General features: G+C 43.1%; 1 long non-coding RNA gene across 1 annotated transcript; it reads left to right on the forward strand.

Annotated features, from left to right (window-relative positions):
- The first annotated feature begins 599 nt into the window (after positions 1-599).
- Positions 600-1,556, forward strand: LOC127298205 (uncharacterized). Its single transcript, XR_007849665.2, has 3 exons — positions 600-1,155; positions 1,312-1,380; positions 1,493-1,556. It is a non-coding gene; the product is annotated as an uncharacterized lncRNA (long non-coding RNA).
- Positions 1,557-7,685: the final 6,129 nt, after the last annotated feature.

Below are 7,685 nucleotides of genomic sequence, written 5' to 3' on the forward strand. Positions count from 1 at the left end.
TTTCCCTACATGGGTGACAGCATAGCCTACGGATTGTTGCGACACCCTCATCTTAGGCGTTATATGATTCATCGCTTCGATATGTATTTCGCCTTGTTTTTATATACTTTGATTCCAGACACTTAAACGGCTGTGTGCATCCTGGTTATGCAGAGGCTGGATGTAATTGCTTCTCAAAAGTAATAAAGCATCCTTTATCGAAAAAAGTTATTTAACCTATTCCCCTTATGTATAGTGGATTTTGTGGTTCTGCATTTGATCAACGGCCTTTGATAAGATTTGTTCTTAAGAGTTTTTCTTGCTAGCCTTTTTTGTTCGAGGGTATGAAAACTTGTGCATACTTTGAATATGGAATTTGATATATATTGCTCCTTGCTCCCACGGGGAATTAGGAATATTGATATGCTTAGTCATTCTGTAGTTTCTTCCGATATAAACTAGGCTGTTTGAGTTACATACTTGTATGACCTATGAAGACAACAATGTTTCAGGTGATAACATTTCTTGATTGAACCAAGCGATGAATTCTTCAGTTTTTGTGTAAGTATCTTAGTTGCGCAGATTGCCATCCGTAAATATTATCACTTGTAATACTATGATTGGAGTGCATCCTCTCTCACTAATAATAACAAATAATTTATAGACTTGGAATATTTACTGTAATGAGTACTGAGGAGCACAACTCGGATCATGTGCGAGAATGGGAAGGATATCGGTCATCTGCAACTTTGGATGGTTCCTAAGGTGGTAAATCTTATTCATTTCCCAAACCTTATTCATTATTATGCATGTTTATTTAACTTACCTTTCGTCAGATTAACACGATTAACATAATCAAATACAAAAAATGTTAGCAATTGCAAAAGGTTCATCTAGATAATTCAATATCCTTGCTATTTTATTTAGATAACCATACAATAATATTTCATTTTGTCGTTCTATAAATTCCACTGCATTGTTTATATTACCAATGTCTACTTATGTTTAGTTTGAATAGAACTGTATGTAAGTAAGTTTTACGTCAGTGTTTTCAAAAGACAAGCGATTGAAAGCAGAGGATTGATGCAGCTGGTGTTCGTGGTGCCGTGACCAGGAAGGTGGCACCATGGATTCTCGCCTACAGCTTCCTACTCTGTTCATCTTCCATATCTTTGGGTGAGCACAATCGATTATCACTGCCATGCTGACCTCTCCTTGCTTCTTCTGTTCGATTATTTCAGCTTTGTTAGTCTGGTCATTAAGATAGCTCCATCGATGGGTTTCCGCGGGAAAAGCATGGATGGTGTTGTGAAGCACCGGAGGCTTGTGCAGAAGGCAAGTTGGAGAGGGAAACGAGGCAGATCGAGTTGGAAGCGGGAGGAAGGAGTTGTGCTTGTTCAGGTTCGCCTCTCCCTCCTCTTCCCCCTCCCTTACCTTTATTGTCGTGTGATAACTTCGCTTGATAAACAACCCTGTAGATGTTTTTAGTGCTTTGAATTCGTCATTTTGATAGGGTAATGTTCTTCAAGTCTCATGTTGACGCTGGTTTGTCCCACACCATCGGATCCTCTGACCCTCACTGGTGGAAAAAGGGCCTTCCATCCAGCCCCATTAGTCCCCAAATATTTCGAACCGTAACTAATGGGACCTTTAGTCGCGGTTCGGGAGGCGAACCGCGACCAAAGGCCTGGGCCCAGGGCGCTCGCTGGCCAGCTGGTGCACATGAGGGGCTTTAGTCGCGGTTGGCCAGGCCAACCGCGACTAAAGGCCTTCAGGCACCTTTAGTCACGGTTTGCCAGGCCAACCGCGACTAAAGCCCCTCCCCTATATATACCCATCCAGCAGCCAGCACTTAGCCATTTGGAGCCATTCTCTTCACAAACTTCACAAGTAGGTGTTAGGTTTGCTTTTGGTTTCTCTTATGCACACAAGGTGTTTGATGAAATGCCCCAAGAGCATGAAACAAACATGATATGAAGTGTCGGAGCCACACTTGAGCTTCCTCATTTATTTTTTCCTCCTCGATCGCGGTTAGCAACTTGAACCTTTCATGTGTCATTGATAAAATATGCATATGTGTGTAGTTCATTGTTTGATTTCTATTGTTTGTAGTTAGTTAATTAGTTTAACAAATGCATGATGGTTAATTATATATTTTATATTATAATAATGCAGATGAATCGGCAATGGATGTACGGTAACCGACTCTCCGGCGAGTTCACTACGGGTTTGAAAGATTTCCTCGTAGTGGCTAATGTGAACAAGAAGGGGGTTTTTGTTATCTGTCCATGTGTTGCATGTAAGAATCAGAAGGGTTACTCTTCCTCAAGAGATGTTCACATGCACCTGCTTCGGCAGGGTTTCATGCTAAGCTATAATTGTTGGACCAAGCATGGAGAAAGAGGGGTTATAATGGAAGAAGATGAAGAAGGAGATGATTTCATCAACGACAACTATCTTGATCATTTAGGTGATACTTTCATGGAGGATGCTGAAGGTGGGGAAGGTGAAGGGGAAGGTGAAGGGGAAGGTGAAGAAGAGGCACGTGATGAGCCCGTTGATGGTCTTGGTCGGACCATTGCTGATGCACGGAGAAGCTGCGAAACTGAAAAGGAGAGGGAGAATTTGGATCGCATGTTAGAGGATCACAAAAAGTCGCTGTACCCCGGATGCGATAATGGTCTGAAAAAGCTGGGCTGCACACTGGATTTGCTGAAATGGAAGGCACAGGAAGGTGTAGCTGACTCAGGATTTGAAAACTTGCTGAAAATGTTGAAGAATATGTTTCCAAAGAATAACGAGTTGCCCGCCAGTACGTACGAAGCAAAAAAGGTTGTCTGCCCTCTAGGTTTAGAGGTTCTGAAGATACATGCATGCATCAACGACTGCATCCTCTACCGCGGTGAATACGAGAATTTGAATGAATGCCCGGTATGCACTGCATTGCGTTATAAGATCAGAGGCGATGACCCTGGTGACGATGTTGAGGGCGAGAAACCCAGGAAGAGGGTTCCCGCCAAGGTGATGTGGTATGCTCCTATAATACCACGGTTGAAAAGTCTGTTCAGGAACAAAGAGCATGCCAAGTTGTTGCGATGGCACAAAGAGGACCGTAAGTCGGACGGGCAGTTGAGACACCCCGCAGATGGAACGCAATGGAGAAAGATCGACAGAGAGTTCAAAGATTTTGCAGCTGACGCAAGTAACATAAAATTTGGTCTAAGTACAGATGGCATGAATCCTTTTGGCAAGCAGAGCTCCAGCCATAGCACCTGGCCCGTGACTCTATGCATCTACAACCTTCCTCCTTGGTTGTGCATGAAGCGGAAGTTCATTATGATGCCAGTGCTCATCCAAGGTCCGAAGCAACCCGGCAACGACATCGATGTGTACCTAAGGCCATTAGTTGATGAACTTTTACAGTTGTGGGGCAGACCTGGTGTACGTGTGTGGGATGAGCACAAAGAAGAGGAATTTGACCTACGACCGTTGCTTTTCGTAACCATCAACGATTGGCCTGCTCTTAGTAACCTTTCCGGACTGTCAAATAAGGGATACAATGCATGCACGCACTGCTTACATGAGACTGAAAGTGTATATTTGCCAAATTGTAAGAAGAACGTGTACCTTGGGCATCGTCGATTTCTTCCGAAAATTCATCCAGTAAGAAAGAAAGGCAAGCATTACAACGGCAAGGCAGATCACCGGCCGAAGCCTGCGGAACGTACTGGTGCTGAGGTATTTGATATGGTCAAGGATTTGAAAGCCATCTTTGGAAAGGGTCCTGGCGGACAATCAATTCCGCAGGGAGCTGACGGACGCGCACCCATGTGGAAGAAGAAATCTATATTCTGGGAGCTAGAATATTGGAAAGTCCTAGATGTCCACTCTGCAATCGACGTGATGCATGTTACGAAGAATATTTGCGTGAACCTCCTAAGCTTCTTGGGCGTGTATGGGAAGACAAATGATACAAAGGAAGCACGGCAGGACCAGCAACGTTTGAAAGACCCTAATGACCGGCATCCGGAATGGTTTCAAGGTCGTGCCAGCTACGCTCTGACTAAAGAAGAGAAGGTCATCTTTTTTGAATGCCTGAGCAGTACGAAGGTCTCGTCTGGATTCTCGTCGAATATAAACGGAATAATAAACATGGCGGACAAAAAGTTCCAAAACCTGAAGTCTCACGACTGCCACGTGATTATGACGCAATTGCTTCCGATTGCTTTGAGGGGGCTCCTACCGGAAAATGTTCGAGTAGCCATTGTGAAGCTATGTGCAATCCTCAATGCAATCTCTCAGAAGGTAATCAATCTAGAAGATCTACCACGGCTACAGAACGATGTGGTCCAATGTCTTGTCAGTTTCGAGTTGGTGTTCCCGCCATCCTTCTTCAATATTATGACGCACCTCTGATGACCCACAAGTATAGGGGATCACAACAGTCTTCGAGGGAAGTAAAACCCAATTTATTGATTCGACACAAGGGGAGACAAAGAACACTTGGAAGCCTTAACAGCGGAGTTGTCAATTCAGCTGCACCTGGAAACAGACTTGCTCGCAAGAGTTTATCAGTAATGAGTTTTATAGCGATAGCAGTAGTGAAATAACAGCGTGAGTAACAAAGACAGCAGTAGTGATTTTAGTAAACAGCAGGATTAAAATACTGTAGGCACGGGGACGGATGAACGGGCGTTGCATGGATGAGAGAAACTCATGTAACAATCATAGCAGGGCATTTGCAGATAATAATAAAACGGTGTCCAAGTACAAAGCAATCAATAAGCATGTGTTCCATATATAGTCGTGCGTGCTCGCAATGAGAAACTTGCACAACATCTTTTGTCCTACCAGCCGGTGGCAGCCGGGCCTCAAGGGAAACTACTGGATATTAAGGTACTCCTTTTAATAGAGTACCGGAGCAAAGCATTAACACTCCGTGAACACATGTGATCCTCACATCGCTACCATTCCCTCCGGTTGTCCCGATTTCTGTCACTTCGGGGCCATCGGTTCCGGACAGCGACATGTGTATACAACTTATAGGTAAGACCATAAACAATGATTATCTTGATGAAACAATAACATGTTCAGATCTGAGATCATGGCACTCGGGCCCTAGTGACAAGCATTAAGCATAACAAGTTGCAACAATATCATCAAAGTACCAATTACGGACACTAGGCACTATGCCCTAACAATCTTATGCTATTACATGACCAATCTCATCCAATCCCTACCATCCCCTTCGGCCTACAGCGGGGGAATTACTCACACATGGATGGGGGAAACATGGCTGGTTGATGTAGAGGCGTTGGCGGTGATGATGGTGATGATCTCCTCCAATTCCCCGTCCCGGCGGAGTGCCAGAACGGAAACTTCTGGCTCCCGCGACGGAGTTTCGCGATGTGGCGGCGTTCTGGAGGGTTTCTGGCGACTTCGACTTCTCCCCGTGCGTTTTTAGGTCGAGGCCGATAAATAGTCCGAAGGAGGGCGTCGGAGGCCGGCCGAGGGGGCCACACCACGGGCCGCGCGGGCCCCACAGGCCGCGCCGCCCTATGGTGTGGGGCCCTCGGGCCTCCACCTTAATTGTCCTTCTGGCTCCGTCATTATTCTGGGAAAATAGGGCCTTCTGCATAAATTCCGAGGATTTTCCCGAAAGTTGGATTTCTGCACAAAAACGAGACACCAGAGTAGTTCTGCTGAAAACAGCGTTAGTCCGTGTTAGTTGCATCCAAAGTGCACAAATTAGAGGCAAAACAATAGCAAAAGTGTTCGGGAAAGTAGATACGTTTTGGACGTATCAACTCCCCCCAAGCTTAGCTTATTGCTTGTCCTCAAGCAATTCAGTTAACAACTGAGCGATAAAAGAACTTTCACGAACACATTTGCTCATATGATGTATATATTCTCATGCTATGGCTAATACTTAAGCAGTTTATAATGAGATACATGCAAATAAGATCATCTAAAAGCTATGTCAATCATGAAGAGGTACCAACAATTAATAATAAGCATCATGAATCATGTATATAAGCAGGATTGCAATGTTCATAAGAGAGTATGATAAAGTGGTATCTCGCTTGCCTGTGTTTGATTGGCAAAACATAAATGCCCGGGCACCTCTGGAGTTCATAGAAAGACTAGAAGTAGTGATTGTCAAAAGATAAAAGCATCAAAGTTATACCACAATCAATCATATTTTGAGACAAGCATATTATACTAAGAATGACAGTTGTGCTCTCAAGATAGTGCTCAAAGAAATAATGGAGACACAACATAAAAGTAAAAGATTGACCCTTCGCAGAGGGAAGCAGGGATTAACATGCGCTAGAGCTTTTCATTTTTGAAATCAGGAGTAAAATTATTTTGAGAGCTGTTTGTTGTTGTCAACGAATGGTAATGGGTACACCAACTATCTCGCCAACCGGACTTTCAAGAGCGGCTCCCATGAATTATTTGCATATTTATGTGGCACTCCTTCCAACCTTTCTTACACAAACCATGGCTAACCGAATCCTCGGGTGCCTGCCAACAATCTCATACCATGAAGGAGTGCCTTTTTATTTTATTTTTATTATGATGATGACACTCCCCCCAACCTTTGCTTACACAAGCCATGGCTAACCGAATCCTTCGGGTGCCGTCCAACAATCACAAACCATGGAGGAGTGTCTATTTAAGTTAATTAATTTGGGACTGGGAATCCCATTGCCAGCTCTTTTTGCAAAGTTATTGGATAAGCGGATGTGCCACTAGTCCATATGAGAGTCCGTCAAAAGTAAATGACAAGGTTGAAAGCTAAACACCACATACTTCCTCATGAGCTATGAAACATAAACACAAATTGAGAAGCATTTTGAAGGTTTTAAAGGTAGCGCATGAGAATTTACTTGGAATGGTTTGAAATGCCATGCATAGGTATTTATGGTGGACACTCTGGAATAACTTGGTTTTCATGTATTTGGAAGCACGAGCAGCGTTCCCGCTCAGTACAAGTGAAGGCTAGCAATAGACTAGGGAGCGACAAATCAAGAGAGCGACTTGTCATAATCATGCTTGCGGCAAAATAAATTAACGGAGGCATAAAAGTGATACAAGAACTCTGAAGCAATATAGATCATCGAGGCTTAATTGACTTTTTGTTCAGTCATATGCATGCGTGAGCATGTGCCAAGTCGATATAAATAAATTATTCAGAGGAGGATACCACAATGCCATACTTACTTATGAATAAAACAATGCAAGCAAACATCCATGACATGCTACTCATATTAATAGATTGGAGCTAAACATGAGAGATCATAAACTACTAGACTTTCTCAAATAACATATACCTCACATGAACCAACTAAGCATGCTCACATGGATGAGTATATGTACAAAAATGAAAACAAATAGAGTTCATACCAGCCTCTCACCATAATCCAATTGTCGTAGATCATCATTATTGTCTTTTCACTTGTGCAGCTTGGATAATATAAAATGAAAACCACGCTCCAGCCACCGAAGACCATTGAACTCATAAAGAACTTTACAAACCAAAGAAGAACAGCAAATATTTTTTATGTTTTCGAATTTGAGAACAAGAACAAGAGGAAACAAACAAAGCAAAATCTTTTTGGGTTTTCTTGTAGCAAACTAGCAATAGCAAATAAAGCGAAACAAATGCAAGAAACCAAAGCAAACAAATGGTGAAGAGAAAC

Source organism: Lolium perenne, chromosome 5, assembly GCF_019359855.2.
Source record: "Lolium perenne isolate Kyuss_39 chromosome 5, Kyuss_2.0, whole genome shotgun sequence".
Classification (NCBI taxonomy): Eukaryota; Viridiplantae; Streptophyta; class Magnoliopsida; order Poales; family Poaceae; genus Lolium; species Lolium perenne.